Below are 22,166 nucleotides of genomic sequence, written 5' to 3' on the forward strand. Positions count from 1 at the left end.
AATGTCCTCAGCCATGACCACGTGCCCTGATGAAATGTAGTTGGCCACAGCCATGACCACAGGCCCTGGTGAAATGTAAATGTCCTCAGCCAGTAGCACAGGCCCTGTGTTAATGTGGAAGGCCTCAACTAACAACTCTGTCGCTGGTGAAATATGTATGGGATTGGTCAGCACCACACACCCTGGTGAAATGTGCATGATATCGGTCAGCACCACAGGCCCAGGTGTAATCTGGATGGCATCAACGAGCAGCAGAGGACCTGGTGTGGTGAAGATGGCCTCACAGGAAGCACTGTCCCTTGTGTAATGTGTATGGCCTCAGCCAACAACAGTGGCCCTGGTGAAATGTGGATTATATTGGCCAGCACCACAGGCCCTGGTGTAATGTGAATATCCTCAGCCAGTAGTAAAGGCCCTTGTGTTTTGTGGAACGCATCAGCCAGCAACACAATCCCTGGTGAAATGTGGATGGCCTCATCCAGCACCACACGCCCTGGTTTGGTGATGATTGCCACACAGGAAGAACTGTACCTGGTGTAATGAGGATGGCCTCATCCAACAGTACAGGCCCTGGTGTGGTGAAGATGGCCTCACAGGAAGCACAGGCCATGGTGTAATGTGGATGGCCTCAGACAGCAGCCAGGCTCTGGTGAAATGTAGTCTGCCTCAGCCAAAAGCACAGGCCCTTGTGTGGTGAAGATGGCCTCACAGGAAGCACTGTCCCTTGTGTAATGTGTATGGCCTCAGCCAACAACAGTGGCCTTGGTGAAATGTGGATTATATTGGCCAGCACCACAGGCCCTGGTGGAATGTGAATATCCTCAGCCAGTTGTAAAGGCCCTTGTGTTTTGTGGAATGCATCAGCCAGCAACAAAATCCCTGGTGAAATGTGGATGGCCTCATCCAGCACCACGGGCCCTGGTTTGGTGATGATGGCCTCACAGGAAGACCTGTACCTGGTGTAATGTGGATGGCCTCATCCAACAGTAAAGGCCCTGGTTTAATGTAGATGGCATCAGCCAGTAGCACAGGCCCTTGAGTATTGTGAATGGCATCAGCCAGACACACCACTGGGCCTTGTGAAATGAGGATGTATCACCCAGCAGCACAGGCACTGGTGTGGTGATGATGGCCTCACAAGAAGCACTGTCCCTGGTGTAATTTGGATGGACTCAGCCAACAACAGTGGCCCTGGTGAAATGTGGATTATATTGGCCAGCACCACAGGCCCTGGTGTAATGTGAATATCCTCAGCCAGTAGTAAAGGCCCTTGTGTTTTGTGGAACGCATCAGCCAGCAACACAATCCCTGGTGAAATGTGGATGGCCTAATCCAGCACCACACGCCCTGGTTTGGTGATGATTGCCACACAGGAAGAACTGTACCTGGTGTAATGAGGATGGCCTCATCCAACAGTACAGGCCCTGGTGTGGTGAAGATGGCCTCACAGGAAGCACAGGCCATGGTGTAATGTGGATGGCCTCAGACAGCAGCCAGGCCCTGGTGAAATGTAGTCTGCCTCAGCCAAAAGCACAGGCCCTTGTGTGGTGAAGATGGCCTCATAGGAAGCACTGTCCCTTGTGTAATGTGTATGGCCTCAGCCAACAACAGTGGCCTTGGTGAAATGTGGATTATATTGGCCAGCACCACAGGCCCTGGCGGAATGTGAATATCCTCAGCCAGTTGTAAAGGCCCTTGTGTTTTGTGGAACGCATCAGCCAGCAACACAATCACTGGTGAAATGTGGATGGCCTCATCCAGCACCACGGGCCCTGGTTTGGTGATGATTGCCACACAGGAAGACCTGTACCTGGTGTAATGTGGATGGCCTCATCCAACAGTACAGGCCCCGGTTTAATGTAGATGGCATCATCCAGTAGCACAGGCCTTTTTATATTGTGGATGGGATCAGCCACCAACACAGGCCCTGGTGAAATGTAGTTGACCTCAGCCATCACCACAGGCCCTGGTGAAATGTAAATGTCCTCACCCAGTAGGACAGGCCCTTTTGTAATATGGATGGCCTCAGCGAACAGCAAAGAACCTTGTGTGGTGAAGATCGCCTCACAGGAAGCACTCTCCCTGGTGTAAAATGTACGGCCTCAGCCAACAACAGTGGCCCTGGTGAAATGTGGATGGTATTGGCCAGCACCAAAGGCCCTGGTGTGATGTGGATGGCCTCAGCCAACAGTACAGGAACTGGTGTGGTGAAGATGCCCTCACAGGAAGCACTGTCCCTTGTGTAATGTGTATGGCCTCAGCCACGAATAGTGGCCCTGGTGAAATGTGGATTATATTGGCCAGCACCACAGGCCCTGGTGTAATGTGAATATCCTCAGCCAGTAGTAAAGGCCCTTGTGTTTTGTGGAACGCATCAGCCAGCAACACAATCCCTGGTGAAATGTGGATGGCCTAATCCAGCACCACACGCCCTGGTTTGGTGATGATTGCCACACAGGAAGAACTGTACCTGGTGTAATGAGGATGGCCTCATCCAACAGTACAGGCCTTGGTGTGGTGAAGATGGCCTCACAGGAAGCACAGGCCATGGTGTAATGTGGATGGCCTCAGACAGCAGCCAGGCCCTGGTGAAATGTAGTCTGCCTCAGCCAAAAGCACAGGCCCTTGTGTGGTGAAGATGGCCTCATAGGAAGCACTGTCCCTTGTGTAATGTGTATGGCCTCAGCCAACAACAGTGGCCTTGGTGAAATGTGGATTATATTGGCCAGCACCACAGGCCCTGGCGGAATGTGAATATCCTCAGCCAGTTGTAAAGGCCCTTGTGTTTTGTGGAACGCATCAGCCAGCAACACAATCACTGGTGAAATGTGGATGGCCTCATCCAGCACCACGGGCCCTGGTTTGGTGATGATTGCCACACAGGAAGACCTGTACCTGGTGTAATGTGGATGGCCTCATCCAACAGTACAGGCCCCGGTTTAATGTAGATGGCATCATCCAGTAGCACAGGCCTTTTTATATTGTGGATGGGATCAGCCACCAACACAGGCCCTGGTGAAATGTAGTTGACCTCAGCCATCACCACAGGCCCTGGTGAAATGTAAATGTCCTCACCCAGTAGGACAGGCCCTTTTGTAATATGGATGGCCTCAGCGAACAGCAAAGAACCTTGTGTGGTGAAGATCGCCTCACAGGAAGCACTCTCCCTGGTGTAAAATGTACGGCCTCAGCCAACAACAGTGGCCCTGGTGAAATGTGGATGGTATTGGCCAGCACCAAAGGCCCTGGTGTGATGTGGATGGCCTCAGCCAACAGTACAGGAACTGGTGTGGTGAAGATGCCCTCACAGGAAGCACTGTCCCTTGTGTAATGTGTATGGCCTCAGCCACGAATAGTGGCCCTGGTGAAATGTGGATTATATTGGCCAGCACCAGAGGCCCTGGTGTAATGTGAATATCCTCAGCCAGTAGTAAAGGCCCTTGCGTTTTCTGGAACGCATCAGCCGGCAACACAATCCCTGGTGAAATGTGGATGGTATCATCGAGTAGCAGAGGCCTAGGCCTCTGTGGTAGGCCTCATCTACCAACACTGGCCTAGGTGAAATGTGGATGGTAATGGCCAGAACCACAGACCTTGGTGTAATGTGGACCGCATCAATGAGCAGCAGAGGCCCTGGTGGGGTGAAGTTGGCCTCACAGCAATCACTGTCGCTGGTGTAATGTGGATGGTAGAAACCGACATCACAGGCCGTGATGTAATGTGGATCGCCTCAGCCAGAAGCACAGGCCCTTGTGTCGTGAAGATTAGCCTCACAGGAAGCACTGTCCCTTGTGTAATGTGTATGGCCTCAGCCAACAACAGTGGCCCTGGTGAAATGTGGATTATATTGGCCAGCACCACAGGCCCTGGTGTAATGTGAATATCCTCAGCCAGTAGTAAAGGCCCTTGCGTTTTCTGGAACGCATCAGCTGGCAACACAATTCCTGGTGAAATGTGGATGGCCTAATCCAGCACCACAGGCCCTGTTTTGGTGATGATTGCCACACAGGAAGAACAGTACCTGGTGTAATGAGGATGGCCTCATCCAACAGTACAGGCCCTAGTGTTGTGAAGATGGCCTCACAGGAAGCACAGGTCATGGTGCAATGTGGATGGCCTCAGACAGCAGCCAGGCCCTGGTGAAATGTAGATGGCCACAGCCGGCAACATGCGCTCTGGTGAAATGTAGTCTGCCTCAGCCAGTAGCACAGGCCCTGTTGTGGTGAAGATTGCCTCACAGGAAGCACTGTCCCTGGTGTAATGTGTATATCCTCAGGCAACAACACTGGCCCTGGTGAAATGTGGATGGTATTGGCCAACACCACAGGCCCTGGCGTAATGTGAATGTCCTCAGCCAACACCACTCGCCCTGGTGTAATGGGGATGGCATCAGCCAACAACACAAGCCCTCGTGAGGCCCTGCGCAGGCCCTGCTGTCGTGAAGTGGGCCTCAGAGGGAGCACTAGCTGTGGTATAATGTGGGTGGTCTCATTCAGTAGCACAGGCCCTGTTGTAATGTGAATGGCCTTATCTACCAACACTGTCCCAGATGAAATGTCGATGGTAATGGCCAGCACCACAGACCTTGGTGTAATGTGGATGGCCTTAGCCAACACCACTGGCCCTGGTGAAATGTGGATGACATCGGGAAGGACCAATGGCCCTGATGTAATGTGGATGGTTTCAGCCAACAGCACAGTTCCTGGTGTGGTGAAGATGGCCTCACAGGGAGCACTGGCCCTGGTGTAATGTGGATGGCCTCAGCCAACAACACTGGCCCTGGTGAAATGTGGATCGCATCAGCCAGCAACACAAACCCTGGTGAAATGTGGATGGTATCAACGAGTAGCACACACCCTGGTGTAATGTGAATGGCCTCATCCAACACCACTTGATCTGGTGAAATATGGATGATATCGTTCAGCACCACAGGCCCAGGTGTAATGTGAATGTCCTCAGCCGAAACCACTGCCCCTGGTGTAATGTGGATGGCATCAGCCAGTAGCACAGGCCCTTGTGTATTGTGGATGGCATCAGCCAGTAGCACCGTCCCTGGTGTAAAGTGTATGGCGTCTGCCAACAACATTGGCCCTGGTGAAATGTGGATGGTATTGGCCAGCATAAAAGGCCCTGGTGTAATGTGGATGGCATCAACGAGTAACACAAGCCCTGGTTTAATGTGAATGGCCTTAGCCAGTAGCACAGGCCCTTGTGACTTGTGGATCACATCAGCCAGCAACGCAGGTAGTGGTGTGGTAAAGATGGCCTCATAGGGAGCACTGGCCCTGGTGTAATGTGGATGGCATCAGCCAGTAGCACAGGCCTTTGTATATTGTGGATGGGATCAGCCACCAACACAGGCCCTGGTGAAATGTAGTTGGCCTCAGCCATGACCACAGGCCCTGGTGAACTGTAAATGTCCTCAGCCAGTATCACAGGCCCTGTTGTAATGTGGATGGCCTGATCTAACAAGACAGTCCCTGGTGAAATATGGATGGTATTGGTCAGCACCACACACCCTGGTGTAATGTGAATGGCCATAGCCAACACCACTTGATCTGGTGAAATGTGCATGATATCGTTCAGCACCAGAGGCCCAGGTGTAATGTGAATGTCCTCAGCCAACACCACTGGCCCTGGTGTAATGTGAATGGACTTAGCCAGTAGCACAGGCCATTGTGAATTGTGGATCACATAAGCCAGCAACGCGGGCCCTGGTGTGGTGAATATAGCCTGACAGGGAGCATTGGCCCTGGTGCAATGTGTATGGCCTCTGCCAGCAACACAGGCAGTGGTGTGGTGAAGATGGCTTCACAGGGAGCACTGGCCCTGGTGTAATGTGGATGGCCTCAGCCAACAACATTGGCCCTGGTGAAATGTGGATCGCATCAACGGGTAGCACAGGCCCTGGTGAAATGTGATTGGCCTCAGCCAGTAGCACAGGCCCTGGTGTAATGTGGATGGCATGACCCAGCAACGCAGGCCTTGGTGAAATGTGGATGGTATTGGCCAGCACCAAAGGCCCTGGTGTAATGTGGATGGCCTCAGCCAACAGTACAGGCCCTGGTGTGGTGAATATTGCCTCACAGGGAGCACTGTCCCTAGCCAACACTACTTGATCTAGTGAAATGTGCATGAAATGGTTCAGTACCACAGGCCCAGGTGTAATGTGAATGTCCTCAACCAACACCACTGGCCCTGGTGTAATGTGAATGGCATCAGCCAAAAGCACAGGCCCTGGTAAAATGTGGATGGTATCAGCCAGCAGCACAGGCCCTGGTGTGGTGAATATGGCCTCGCAGGGAGCATTGGCCCTGTTGCAATGTGTATGCCCTCTGCCAGCAACACAGACAGTGGTGTGGTGAAGATGGCTTCACAGGGAGCACTGGCCCTGGTGTAATGTGAATGGCCATAGCCAACACCACTTGATCTGGTGAAATGTGGATGATATCGTTCAGCACCACAGGCCCAGGTGTAATGTGAATGTCCTCAGTCAACACCACTGGCCTTTTTGTAATGTGGATGGCATCAGCCAGTAGCACAGGCCCTTGTGTATTGTGGATGGCATCATCCAGCACCACACGCCATGATGTAGTGATGATGGCCTCAGCAAAAAGCACTGTCCCTGGTGTTATGTGTATGGACTCAGCCAACAACAGTGGCCCTGGTGAAATATTGATCGTATTGGTCACCATCACACACCCTGGTTTAATGTGAATGGCCTTAGCCAGTAGCACAGGCCTTTTGAATTGTGGATCACATCAGCCAGCAACGCAGGCCCTGATGTGGTGAAGATGGCCTCACAGGCAGCACTGGCCCTGGTGTAATGTGGATGGCATCAGCCAGTAGCACAGGCCTTTGTATATTTTGGATGGGATCAGCCAACAACACAGGCCCTGGTGAAATGTAAATGTCCTCAGCCAGTATCACAGGCCCTGTTGTAATGTGGATGGCCTGATCAAACAACACTGTCCCTGGTGAAATATGGATGGCATCAGCCAGTAGCACCAGCCCTTGTGTATTGTGGATGGCATCAGCCAGTAGCACAGGCCCTGGTGTAATGTGGATGGCATCAACAAGCAGCAGAGGCCCTGGTCGGGTGAAGATGGCCTCACAGGAAGCACCGTCCCTGGTGTTATGTGGATGGCCTCAGCCAACAGTACAGGCCCCTTTTGTGTTGAAGATGGCCTCACAGGAAGCACTGTCCCTGGTGTTATGTGTATGGCCTCAGCCAACAACAGTGGCCCTGGTGAAATGTGGATGGTATTGGCCAGCACCACACACCCTGGTCTAATGTGAATAACCTTAGCCAACACCACTGGCTCTGATGAAATGTGCATGATATTGGTCAGCACCACAGGCCCAGGTGTAATGTGGATGGCATCAACGAGCAGTAGAGGCCCTGGTTGGGTGAAGATGGCCTCAAGGGAAGCACTGTCCCTGGTGTAAAGTTTATGGCTAAGCCAACAACAGTGGCCCTGGTGAAATGTGGATGGTATTGGCTAGCACCACAGGCCGTGGTGTGGTGATGATGGAATCACAGGAAGCACTGTCCCTGGTGTAATGTGGATGGCCTCAGCCAACAACACTGGCCCTGGTGAAATGTGGATGGTATTGGTCAGGACCACAGGCCCAGGTGTAATGTGAATAGCCTTAGCCAACACCACTGGCCCTGGTGAATTGTGCATGATATTGGTCAGCACCACAGGCCCAGGTGTAATGTGGATGGCATCAGCAAGTAGCACAGGCCCTGGTGTGGTGATGATGGCCTCACAGGAAGAACTGTCCCTGGTGTAATGTCCTCATCCAACAGTACAGGCCCTGGTGTGGTGAAGATGGCCTCACAGGAAGCACTGTCGCTGGTATAAAGTGTATGGCCTCAGCCAACAACAGTGGCCCCTGTGTAATGTGGATGGCCTCAGCCAGCACCACAGGCCCTGGTGTAATGTGGATAGCCTTATCCAGCACCACAGGCCCTGGTGTGCTGATGATGGCCTCACAGGAAGCACTGGTAGTGGTGTAATGTGGATGGCATCAGCCAGTATCACAGGCCCCTGTGTTTTGTGCATGTCATCAGGCAGAAACACAAGCCCTGGTTAAATGTGAATGGTTTCGGACAACACCACAGGCCCGCGTGTAATGTGGATGGCCTCTGCCACTAACACAGGCAGTGGTGTGGTGAAGATGGCCTCACAGGAAGCACTGTCCATGGTGTAATGTGGATGGACTCAGCCAACAACAGTGGCCCTGGTGAAATGTGGATGGTATTGGCCAGCACCACAGGCCCTGGTGTAATGTGGATGGCAACAACGAGTAGCACTGTCCCTGGTGTAATGTGGATGTCCTCATCCAGCACCACACGCCCTGGTGTGGTGATGATGACCCCAGCCAAAAGCACTGTCCCTGGTGTTATGTGTATGGCCTCAGCCAACAACAGTGGCCCTGGTGAAATGTGGATGGTATTGGCCAGCACCACAGGCCCTGGTGTGGTGATGATGGAATCACAGGAAGCACTGTCCCTGGTGTAATGTGGATGGCCTCAGCCAACAACACTGGCCCTGGTGAAATGTGGATGGTATTGGTCAGCACCATAGGCCCAGGTGTAATGTGGATGGTATCAGCAAGTAGCACAGGCCCTGGTGTGGTGATGATGGCCTCACAGGAAGAACTGTCCCTGGTGTAATGTGGATGTCCTCATCCAACAGTACAGGCACTGGTGTGGTGAAGATGGCCTCACAGGAAGCACTGTCCCTGGTGTAAAATGGATGGCCTCAGCCAACAACACTGTCCCTGGTGTAATGTGGATGGCATCAGCCAGTATCACAGGCCCCTGTGTTTTGTGGATGTCATCAGGCAGAAAAACAAGCTCTGGTGAAAAGTGAATGGTTTCAGACAACACCACAGGCCCGGGTGTAATGTGGATGGCCTGTGCCAGTAACACAGGCAGTGGTGTGGTGAAGATGGCCTCACAGGAAGCACTGTCCCTGGTGTAATGTGGATGTCCTCAGCCAACACGACTGGCCCTGGTGAAATGTGCATGATATTGGTCAGCACCACAGGCCCTTGTGTATTGTGGATGGCATCAATGAGCAGCAGAGGCCCTGGTTGGGTGAAGATGGCCTCAAGGGAAGCACTGTCCCTGGTGTAATGTGGATGGCCTCAGCTAAGAACAGTGGCCCTGGTTAGATGTGGATGGTATTGGCCAGCACCACAGGCCCTGGTGTAATGTGTATGGCCTCATCCAAAAGCACACTCCCTGGTGTGGTGAAGATGGCCTCTGTCATGAGGCTGAACTGAGGGTGACACTGGAGACTGAACTGAGGGTGACTCTGGAGACTGAGCTGACAGTGATACTGGTGACTCTGGTGACTGAACTGACAGTGACACTGGTGACTCTGGAGACTGAGCTGAGAGTGGCTGCGGGGTAGCTAACCGAGCTGAGAGTGGCTGCGGGGTAGCTAACCGAGCTGAGAGTGGCTGCGGGGCGGCTAACCGAGCTGAGAGAGGCTGCGGGGCAGGTGACACTGGGAGCTGAGCTACTGGAGACACAGGTGTACTGGGGTGAAGGCAGCGAGGATGCAGTTTCTCTCTTAAGGGAGGATCGAATGATTTAGTGATAAATCTTGATGGGAAAGGATGCTGATGCTGAGAATACCAAGCAGCGAGGGCTTCCAGGAGGGTAGCTGACCCTTCCTTGCCTGGACCACCCATGCCAAACAGTTCGAAGCAAATCCTGGCCCTCAGAGCTGTTATTAGTTGTTTTAATCTGTTAATGTCCAAAAAACCAGCTGTGCAGAGGGTGGAAGACAAAAAGTTGTCGAAAAAGACCACCTGAATGAGTCTCTTGGGGGTGTCCTCAGCGTGGATTACGCCCCGGCAGTAATTCCACAACTGCGCGAGATACTGAGACTGTGAGTCCGCAGGATCCATTTGATGGTTGCGTCGTTCTGTCATGGTTGGCTGTGTGGCAGGCGGGCAAGCAGGAGTGGTGGATCCAAAATGCAGGACTCAGACACAGAAGTTCAACTTAAAGCGCAGCTTTATTGCTGGAAACCCTCTTACTAACTAAAGGCATCAAAAGACAAACAAAAACGCTGGTGGACTAAAACACTGAAGCAGAAAACACTGAACTGGAAACAAAACACTGAACTGGAACTGGAAACAAAACACTGGCAACACGGAGGCAAAACACACACAGCTTGTTGAGGGTACGACGCAACACTGACTCAGAGAAACACAGGGTCTAAATACACTGGGAAGTAATGAGGAGAATGAGACACAGAAGGAGAGCACAGCTGGGGGAAATTAGAACTGACGAGACAAGCAAAGCAGGACACATTCACATAAGTCACGGACCTTCAAAGTAAAACAGGAAGGATCACACAGAGACGCGAACTTGACACCGTGGAGACAGCAACTAAGAAACATAGAGACATAAACCATAAGGCAGAGGACTCTAAGAACCGATAGACACGGAGGGGAACTCAAACATGCAGACACAGACTTACAGAGCAGAGGGTACACAGAGAAACGAGAAGGGCAAGGGATCGAAACTAGAAACTATAGAATAACTCACACCAAGTACAATGATACAAAAATCACAAAGAACTAAAACGCTGGGTCAGGAGACCCAGGACCCTGACAGCCTCACAGGAAGCACTGTCCCTGGTGTAATGTGTATGGCCTTGTGATGTAGCATAACTTAAGCAGCAAGGAAGGTGATAAGTAAATAGCATTAGCAGACAATTGAAGTTCTTTTTAAGCATACTTTATTGCTAGCATCTCCCTTTTACCATAAAACAATCAATCAGGCATGCAACTAAACTAAAATCAACTCAACTAAATAGTTTGTAAAGTAAAACACTGCATACAATATAACTCAAATGGCTACTTTAAAGAAAACAAACAATACTATACAAAATGAAAAACCCTCCATTTGGTTACACCCAGTGATCCAATCATTGACCTCATGACCCTATATAAACAGGAAGTAGTGGGCGGCCCGTCCCATACACCTGTCTCACATATAGGACCTGCAAGCACAACATGGACACCATGGTAAGTATAACCAAAGCAACATAAAGAAACATAATTTACTAGACATGTGCCTGTAAACAGAAGAGAATTCTGTTGGTTAGTAGTGTTTGCTTTAAAACACATGCATGGATGTAAAGAATGTAACTACTGCTACCACAAACAAAACCCGGGATATTGTGTGTTAAGAGAAGTTACACCAGCAATGTCTAAATTAAAGCATTATGGCTGACTGTAAAATAACAGAACACAGAATAACAATATACGCAAGTGACAAATGGCAAATGAATTCTGTCCTAGCCACTTTGTCACATTCTCCCCCCCCCCTTAAGTCCGTTACTCTTCATAGGAACGGGAAAGAAAGTCTGCCACAACATTCTTTTTCCCTGCTCTATACAGAATCTTAAAACAATATGGCTGCAGTGAAAGATACCACCTCGTGATTCTTGCGTTGGTGTCTCTCATTCTGCTCATCCACTGTAAAGCTCAATGATCGGTTTCAAGCACAAATTCACCTCCCAGTAGATAGTATCTCAGAGTGTCCAAAGCCCATTTTATTGCCAAAGCTTCTTTTTCAATTGTGGAATACTTCATTTCTCTGGGGAAGAGCTTACGGCACAGGTCTTTGGTCCTCTCCATCACCTTGCAGCAACACAGCTCCCAGCCCAACTCCTGAAGCATCAGTCTGTACAATAAACGGGCACGTAAAGTCTGGACACTGCAACACAGGCTCATTACACAAACAGTTTTTCAAATCCACGAATGCAGCCTCACACTCTGGAGTCCATTTAATTTTGTTGGGGCATGATTTACGAGTTAAATCACTAAGAATAGCTGATCTGGTAGAGAAATTAGGGATGAAACGACGATACCAGCCAGCTAAACCCAGGAAGGATCTCAACTTTTTCTTTGTAGCTGGAGGAGGACAAGAGACAAGGTTCTCGACCTTACTCACCTGAGGGCGGATGACCCCACCCCCAATGACGTAACCCAGGTACTCCACCTCGGTCTGTGCAATGTGGCACTTCCCAGGGTTGATGACTAGTCCAGCTGTTCTGATGCGTTGCAGGACATCAGCCAGATGTTTCACATGGTCCTACCATGTCTCGCTGAACACCACAATGTCGTCAATATGCGCTGCTGCATAGCCATCAGCTCCTTTCAGAACCAAGTCCACCAGCCTCTGGAACGTGGCTGGAGCTCCATGTAGTCCGAAAGGCATAGTTCTGAAACGATAAAGTCCGCTGGGAACCCTGAATGTAGTTAAATCCCTTGAGGACTCTGTTAGGGGGACTTGCCAATAACCTTTACAAAGGTCAAGTGTTGTGAGGTACTTGGCATTACCCAAGCGCTCAATCAATTCATCCACTCTTGGCATAGGATATGCATCAAAAACAGAGACAGCATTAAGTTTTGAGAAGTCAACACAAAATCTCTGTCTTGCATCATTTTTCTTGGGGACGAGTACCACAGGGCTACACCACTCACCTCTAGATGGCTCTATAATCCCTGTTGCAAGCATTTCTTCCACCTCCTGTTTCAATGCTGGCATTAGCTTTGCTGGAACTCTGGAGGTGGTATCCCTGATGGGTGGTTGATTCGAACAACGCAGGTGTATGTCATGCTGAATAAGATGGGTGTAGCCTGGCTTTGTGCTGAAAAGCTCCTGTGGCATTATGGCCGCGAGCTCCTCCTGCTGTTCTGGTGATAGATGGCTCAAATCCGGAAATAGCTTTTCTTCAGTACTGGTGGGAAAGAATTGCTCTTGAGGCTCTTCTTCCTGCAGTACAACACGAGCTCACAACTGAAGTGATTGCTCTGGCTTCTCAATCCACTCCCTCAACATGTTGACATGAAACACCTGTTGCTTTTTCCGACGATTCGGCATGTTGAGCTCATAAGTGACAGGACCTGCTTTCCTGTTTATCACAAATGGCCCCTGCCATTTGGCTAAGAGACTGCTTTCAGTGGTTGGCAAAAGGAGCAACACTTTTTGTCCTTCTTTAAAGGTCCTCCTGCGAGCTGTCTTATCATAGTTCTGTTTTTGACGTCGCTGGGCACTTACTAGGTGACAATGAGCCAGTTCCTGAAACTGTTCAAGCTTGTCCCTCATTTTCAACACATAAGAAAGGGAAGAGCACTGTTTTTCAGGGCTAGCTTCCTCCCAAGCTTCCAGAAGTACATCCAGTGGACCTCTGACATTATGGCCGTACAAGAGCTGAAACTGAGAAAATCCAGTTGATGCTTGTGGTACCTCTCTATAGGCGAAAAGCAAAAATGGAAGCCATTGGTCCAAGTCTTTTCCCGATTCTCTTACGAACCTCTTCAGCATTGATTTCAGGGTTTTATTAAACCTCTCAACAAGTCCATCAGTTTGTGGATGATAAGGGCTCGTTTTGATTCCGGTAATTCCCAGAAGTTTGTAGACTTCTTTCAACAGGTTGGAAGTGAAGTTTGAGCCTTGGTCTGTCAAGATTTCTTTGGGAATACCCACCCTTGAAAACATCTGTATCAGACAATTAGTTATTTGGCGGGCTTTGACCCTTCTCAATGGGAAAGCTTCAGGATACCTTGTTGCATAGTCACAAATCACTAGAATGTACCTATGCCCTGAACCACTTCTCTCCAATGGGCCAACAATATCCATGGCAACACGAGAAAAGGGGACATCTATTACAGGCATAGGAATGAGTGGGGCTCTGTCTCCTTTCCTACTTGGGGCTGTCAACTGACACTGTGGACATGATTTGCAAAACTGGGCAGTGTCTGAAAATTGCTGTGGCCAAAAAAAACGAGTTACCATTCTGGAAAAGGTTTTAAGATGTCCTAAGTGGCCTGCCCAAGGAACTGAATGAGCCAACTGCAAGACTACAGGCCTTAAGCTTTTGGGAACAACCAACTGGTCACCAACTTTGCTACGACGATATAGTCGTTCATTCTTAACAATGAATACTTCCCGTACTCTGTCTGTAATCTGTGCTGATTCTTGGGTGCTCTTAGCAAACAGGGGTGCTAAAGAGGGGTCCTCCCTTTGGAGTTGGACAATATTGCTCGGGCCAACCAGGAGCTCATCGATCTCTGGTTCAGGAAGTGACTCAGCAATTTCTGTCCCCCTCACTTTTTCCTGTCTTCTCTGCATTTTACTTTTCTTTATATGCGGCCTACTTGGTCTGTCAATATCTGGAATTTCACTGTCTGCATAGGGCAACTCACTCAAACCTGGCTCTGACTGAGAAGCTTTATTACCAGACCTAGTGACTACTAGCAGACCTTCACATGCAACATGCAGATTCTTCTCTTCTCTGTCCTTCTCTGTCCTTGCTAATAACTCCCCAAGAATTGGCATGTCCCGGCCCAACACAATCTGGTAGGGAAGTTTATCCATTACTCCAACTGTAAGTACGTACTCCTTTTCATTAACTTGCAGGCAAACATTGGCAATAGGATAATCAACATTATCACCATGAACACACCAGACTTTAACTTTACCACAAAATGTGGTGTCGCTAGGGAGGCAATCTTGCCTGACAAGTGTGCGGCTACTGCCTGAATCCAAGAGGGCAACACACGGTTTTCCCTCAATGAAAACACAGATGGTGTGCTCCTGATCACTGGAGGGTACTAGAGACTCTGTTTCTTCCTCTAGCAAGTCAAAATACTGTGGTGAAAGACACATGTAAGTCTTACTGACTTGCTGACCTGGGCAATCTGCCTTAAAGTGACCTGCTTGACCACAGGCATGACACACCAACGGGCCTCTCTGCTTTACTTCTCTAGCGCGGCTACTGCTAGTGATTGAGGAACTTTGTTTAGGGCTTTTAGCTTTGTACCCATTCCCACCCCCTGACCTACCCACAAAAACATTGGCTGAACTGGGTTTTCCTACCATGTACCCTTTTTGTGGGCGTCGGGCTGCAAGAAAAGCCTCTGCCATCTCTGCAGCTTCTTTTGAAGTGATGGGGTTGCGCTCTTTCACCCAGGTCCTCAGCTCTGGGTTAAGAACTCTGAGAAACTGTTCCATCACTATGACATCTCCTATTTGGTCCTTTGTCTTCTCCTTTGGAAGCATCCACTTTTCATATAGGTCTTTAAGGCGGGTTCGCAGCTCTTTGGGTGTCTCATCGTCCTTCACCGTCATGTTGCGGAATCTGGTTCGGTAAGTCTCAGCACTTATTTCAAATTTTTCAAGAACGGCGGTTTTTACCTTATCATAGTCCATTGTTTCTTCAGTGTCCATAGCAACATATGCCGCACGTGCTTTACCACTAAGAAGTGGAGCCAGATGCAGTGCCCATTCTTCTTGTGGCCACTGACATCCTGTTGCAATCCTCTCAAAAGTGGTTAAATAATGTTCAATATCTTCATCCTCACCATAGGGCTGCATCTTCGGGCCTTTCCAACCGCTTACTCTGCCCAGATTGGATGAATGTGGTGCTGTGGAAGATTCAGGGGGGGTTTCCTCGCTGTTGAACAGGTTGCTGCACCTTTTGCCGCACTGAGGAACTCAGAGGCACTCCGGAATCAGCTACTGCACCTTCCCACAGCATCTGATGCTCCCGGCGCTCCGACTGGACCTCCTGCTGCAGTTGGCTGAACTGGTGTTGCATTCTATGCCACCGTTCATCCTGGCGTTGTCTGTCCTGCTCCCATTTTGCCTCACGGTCAGCATGCTGTTGCATCAGGCCTTTTAATAAAGTTGAGAGCTCTGAGAGACTTTGTGCTTCCGTGCTGTGCTCACCCGTAGCTTCTGGCAGGTTGCCATCATCTTGGGCCTCCTCTGGGGGAAAATCTGTTGGCCCTTGAGGTTTCCTTGACTTGGCTGATTTCTGCATTGCTATAACCTATTGGCCTGGAGCCACTGCTGCCACCATTTGTGATGTAGCATAGCTTAAGCAGCAAGGAAGGTGATAAGTAAATAGCATTAGCAGACAATTGAAGTTCTTTTTAAGCATACTTTATTGCTAGCATCTCCCTTTTACCATAAAACAATCAATCAGGCATGCAAAAATCCCACTGGCTTTATACAAGACTTTGCCCACACCTGACCTCGTTAGTCCCTACCATTGAACAAAATAGGTCAAACCAAATAATACAATTCTAAACAAAGAACAGGAATAAAGTCATGCATGAAACTGACAAACTCATTTACTCAACTAAATAGTTTGTAAAGTAAAACACTGCATACAATATAACTCAAAAGGCTACTTTAAAGAAAACAAACGATACTATACAAAATGAAAAACCCTCCATTTGGTTACACCCAGTGATCCAATCATTGACCTCATGACCCTATATAAACAGGAAGTAGTGGGCGGCCCTTCCCATACACCTGTCTCACATATAGGACCTGCAAGCACAACATGGACACCATGGTAAGTATAACCAAAGCAACATAAAGAAACATAATTTACTAGACATGTGCCTGTAAACAGAAGAGAATTCAGATGATCTGATGGTTAGTAGTGTTTGCTTTAAAACACATGCATGGATGTAAAGAATGTAACTACTGTTACCACAAACAAAACCCGGGATATTGTGTGCTAAGAGAAGTTACACCAGCAATGTCTAAATTAAAGCATTATGGCTGACTGTAAAATAACAGAACACAGTGGCCCTGGTGAAATGTGGATGGTATTGGCCAGCACCACAGGCCGTGGTGTGGTGATGATGGAATCACAGGAAGCACTGTCCCTGGTGTAATGTGGATGGCCCCAGCCAAAAACACTGGCCCTGGTGAAATGTGGATGGTATTGGTCAGCACCACACACCCTGGTGTAATGTGAATGCCTTAGCCAACAACACTGGCCCTGGTGAATTGTGCATGATATTGGTCAGCACCACAGGCCCAGGTGTATTGTGGATGGCATCAGTAGGTAGCACAGGCCCTGGTGTGGTGATGATGGCCGCACAAGAAGAACTGTCCCTGGTGTAATGTGGATGTCCTCATCCAACAGTACAGGCCCCGGTGTGGTGAAGATGGCCTCACAGGAAGCACTGTGGCTGGTGTAAAGTGTATGGCCTCAGCCAACAACAGTGGCCCTGGTGAAATGTGGATGGTATTGGCCAGCACCACAGGCCCTGGTGTGGTGATGAATGAATCAAAGGAAGCACTGGCAGTGGTGTAATGTGGATGGCCTCAGCCAACAATACTGGCCCTGGTGAAATGTGGATGGTATTGGCCAGCACCACAGGCCCTGGTGTAATGTGGATGGCCTCATCCAGCACCACAGGCCCCCGTGTTTTGTGGATGTCATCAGACAGAAACACAAGCCCTGGTGAAATGTGGATGGTTTCGGACAACACCACAGGCCCGCGTGTAATGTGGATTACCCCTGACAGTAACACAGGCAGTGGTGTGGTGAAGATGGCCTCACAGGAAGCACTGTCCCTGGTGTAATGTGGAAGGTAGAAGCCAACAACAGTGGCCCTGGTGAAATATGGATGGTATTGGTCAGCACCACACACCCTGGTGTAATGTGGATGGCATCAACGAGCAACAGAGGCCCTGGTGTGGTGAAGATGGCCTCACAGGAAGCACTGTCCATAATGTGTATGGCCTTTGCCAAAAACAGTGGCCCTGGTGAAATGTGGATTATATTGGCCAGCACCACAGGCCCTGGTGTAATGTGAATATCCTCAGCCAGTAGTAAAGGCCCTTGTGTTTTGTGGAACGCATCAGCCAGCAACACATTCCCTGGTGAAATGTGGATGGCCTCATCCAGCACCACAGGTCCTGGTTTGGTGATGATTGCCACACAGGAAGAACCGTACCTGGTGTAATGTAATTGGCCTCATCCAACAGTACAGGCCCTGGTGAAATGTAGATGGCCTCAGCCGGCAACATGCGCTCTGGTGAAAGGTAGTCTGCCTCAGCCAGTAGCACAGGCCCTGTTGTGGTGAAGATGGCCTCACAGGAAGCACTGTCCCTTGTGTAATGTGTATTTCCTCAGCCAACAACACTGGCCCTGGTGTAATGGGGATGGCATCAGCCAGCAACACAAGCCCTGATGAAATGTGGATGGTTTGGGCCTGCACCACAGGCCCTGGTTTAATGTGGATGGTATCAATGGGCCTGTGGTACTGGCCAATACCATCCACATTACACCAGAGCCAGTGTTGTTGGATGGGGCCATTCACATTACACAAGGGCCTGTGGTGCTAGCCAATACCATCCACATTACACATTACGCTGAGGCCATACACTTTACATCTGTTACGTTCCCCTGGGGGGGGGGGGGGGGGGGGTCTAGGCGTTAAGGGGGAAGCAACAAAAGTGACCAGGTCAGAAAAAGAAGTCAGGGAGGCAAAACAGTTAAAAAAACAGTTTTATTGAAGTAATTCAACTAAAAGAGACGGACAAGCCGTTATCACCATAAAACACAAACAAAACTCAGGCGTTGGTCAAAATAAAGCAAAAAGTCAAAAGGAAAGCGCAGCTCACTAGCTGGACAACACACTACACAGCTCACTAGCTGGACAACACACTACACAGCTCACTAGCTGGACAACACACTACACAGCTCACTAGCTGTAACCACACTCATGGCACTCAGGCCCAGAGCTCACCCTGCTCTGGGCTTAAATACCTTTAATTGCTGATGGGAGTCAGCTGTACAGGAGGGTAAGGTGGCACCTCAGGCAGAAGAGGTGGTGGGACACGCCCACACAGGCACCTTCAGGAGGAGGCCCAGCTAGGGCCGTAACAACATCAAGGACAGTGCTTCCTGTAAGGCCATCATCAGCACACCAGGGCCTGTGGTGCTGGATGATGCCATCAACATTACACCAGGGCCTGTGCTACTCGTTGATGCCATCCACATTACACCAGGGCCTTTGGTGCTGGCCAATACCATCCACATTTCAACAGGGCCAGTGTTGTTGGCTCAGGCCATCCACATTACACCACTGCCAGTGCTTCCTGTGATGCCATCATCACCAAACCAGGGCCTGTGGTGCTTGCTGAGGCCATCCACATTTCATCAGGGCCACTGTTGTTGGCTTAGGCCGTACACTTTACACCAGGGAGAGTGCTTCCTGTGAGGCGATCTTCACCACACCAGGGACTGTACTGTTGGATGAGGCCATCCACATTACACTAGGGCCTGTGCTACTCGATGATACCATCCACATTTCACCAGGGATTGTGTTGCCGGCTGATGCGTTCCACAAAAAACAAGGGCCTTTACTACTGGCTTCACCACAACAGGGCCTGTGCCACTGGCTGAGGCAGACTACCTTTCACCAGAGCGCATGTTGCCGGCTGAGGCCATCTACATTTCACCAGGGCCTGGCTGCTGTCTGAGGCCATTCACATTACACCATGGCCTGTGCTTCCTGTGACGCCATCTTCACCACACCAGGGCCTGTACTGTTGGATGAGGCCATCCACATTACACCAGGTACAGTTCTTCCTGTGTGGCAATCATCACCAAACCAGGGCCTGTCGTGCTGGATGAGGCCATCCACATTTCACCAGGGATTGTGTTGCTGGCTGATGCGTTCCACAAAACACAAGGGCCTTTACTACTGGCGGAGGATATTCACATTACACCAGGGCCTGTGGTGCTGGCCAATATAATCCACATTTCACCAGGGCCACTGTTTTTGGCAAAGGCCATACACATTACACAAGGGACAGTGCTTCCTGTGAGGCCATCTTCACCACACCAGGGCCTCTGCTGCTCGTTGATGCCATCCAGATTACAACTGGGCCTGTGGTGCTGACCGATATCATGCACATTTCACCAGGGTGTGTGGTGGTGACCAATAACATCCATATTTCACCAGCGACAGAGTTGTTAGATGAGGCCATCCACATTACACCAGGGCCTGTGCTACTGGCTGAGGACATTCACATTACACCAGGGCCTGTGGTGCTGGCCGATACCATCCACATTTCACCAGGGCCAGTGTTTTTGGATGAGGCCATTCACATTATACAAGGGCCTGTGGTGTTGGCCAATACCATCCACATTACACCAGTTCCAATGGTGTTGGCTGAGGACATTAACATTGGAGCAGGGACTGTGTTGCTGGCTGAGGCCACCTATATTTCACGAGGGCCTTTATTGATGGCTGATGACATCGAAAATACAGCAAGGCCAGTGATTCCTGTGAGGCCATCTTCACTAGACCAGGGCCTGTGCTGCTAGCCATCCAAATTACCCAAAGGCCTGTGTTGCTGGCCGAAAACAACCACATTTCACCAGGGCCTGTGGTGTTGCTGGATGAGGCCATCCACATTACACCAGGGCCTGTGCTACTTGTTGATACCATCTACATTTCACCAGGGCCATCCAACAGTGTTGTTGGATGAGGCAATCCACATTAGACTAGGGCTTGTATTGCTGGCTGATGCAATCCACAATACACAAGGGCCTCTGCTACTGGCTGAAGACATTCACATTACACCAGGGCCTGTGGTGCTGGCCAATACCATCCACATTTCACCAGGGCCAGTGTTGTTGGCTGAGGCCATCCAGATCACACCACTGCCAGTGCTTCCTGTGATGCCATCATCACCACATCAGGGCCTGTGGTGCTTGCTGAGGCCATCCACATTACACCAGGGCCTGTGCTACTCGTTGATACCAACCACATTTCACCAGGGCTTGTTTTGCTGGCTGATGCGATCCACAATACACAAGAGCCTGTGCTTCTGGCTGAGGACATTCACATTACACCAGGGCCTGTGGTGCTGGCCAATACCATCCATATTTCATCAGGGCCACTGTTGTTGGCTTAGGCCGTACACTTTACACCAGGGAGAGTGCTTCCTGTGAGGCGATCTTCACCACACCAGGGACTGTACTGTTGGATGAGGCCATCCACATTACACTAGGGCCTGTGCTACTCGATGATACCATCCACATTTCACCAGGGATTGTGTTGCCGGCTGATGCGTTCCACAAAAAACAAGGGCCTTTACTACTGGCTTCACCACAACAGGGCCTGTGCCACTGGCTGAGGCAGACTACCTTTCACCAGAGCGCATGTTGCCGGCTGAGGCCATCTACATTTCACCAGGGCCTGGCTGCTGTCTGAGGCCATTCACATTACACCATGGCCTGTGCTTCCTGTGACGCCATCTTCACCACACCAGGGCCTGTACTGTTGGATGAGGCCATCCACATTACACCAGGTACAGTTCTTCCTGTGTGGCAATCATCACCAAACCAGGGCCTGTCGTGCTGGATGAGGCCATCCACATTTCACCAGGGATTGTGTTGCTGGCTGATGCGTTCCACAAAACACAAGGGCCTTTACTACTGGCGGAGGATATTCACATTACACCAGGGCCTGTGGTGCTGGCCAATATAATCCACATTTCACCAGGGCCACTGTTTTTGGCAAAGGCCATACACATTACACAAGGGACAGTGCTTCCTGTGAGGCCATCTTCACCACACCAGGGCCTCTGCTGCTCGTTGATGCCATCCAGATTACAACTGGGCCTGTGCTACTCGATGATACCATCCACATTTCACCAGGGCTTGTGTTGCTGGCTGATGCGATCCACAATACACAAGGGCCTCTGCTACTGGCTGAAGACATTCACATTACACCAGGGCCTGTGGTGCTGGCCAATATCATTGATATTTCACCAGGGCCACTGTTGTTGGCTGAGGCCATAAACTTTACATCAGGGACAGTGCTTCCTGTGAGGCGATAATAATAATAATAATGGATTGGATTTATATAGCGCTTTTCAAGGCACCCAAAGCGCTTTACAATGCCACTATTCATTCACTCTCACATTCACACACTGGTGGAGGCAAGCTACGGTTGTAGCCACAGCTGCCCTGGGGCAGACTGACAGAAGCGAGACTGCCATATCGCGCCATCGGCCCCTCTGGCCAACACCAGTAGGCAAGTAGGGTAAAGTGTCCTGCCCAGGGACACAACGACCAGGACAGAGAGCCCAGGGATTGAACCGGCGACCTTCCGGTTACAGATGCAATTCCAAACCCCCTGAGCCACGGTCGCCCGTCGATCTTCACCACACAAGGTTCTTTGCTGTTCGCTGAGGCCATCCATATTACAACAGGGCCTGTCCTACTGGGTGAGGACATTTACATTTCACCACGGCCTGTGGTGATGGCTGAGGTCAACTACATTTCACCAGGCCCTGC

The 22,166-nt window shown here is 50.2% G+C and overlaps 1 long non-coding RNA gene across 1 annotated transcript; it reads left to right on the plus strand.

The window, feature by feature from the left end:
* The first annotated feature begins 10,859 nt into the window (after positions 1-10,859).
* Positions 10,860-16,449, plus strand: LOC145423729 (uncharacterized). The gene is made up of 3 exons (XR_013904767.1): positions 10,860-11,058; positions 15,101-15,190; positions 15,411-16,449. It is a non-coding gene; the product is annotated as an uncharacterized LOC145423729 (long non-coding RNA).
* Positions 16,450-22,166: the final 5,717 nt, after the last annotated feature.

Source organism: Astatotilapia calliptera, chromosome 22 (assembly GCF_964374335.1).
Source record: "Astatotilapia calliptera chromosome 22, fAstCal68.1, whole genome shotgun sequence".
Classification (NCBI taxonomy): domain Eukaryota; kingdom Metazoa; phylum Chordata; class Actinopteri; order Cichliformes; family Cichlidae; genus Astatotilapia; species Astatotilapia calliptera.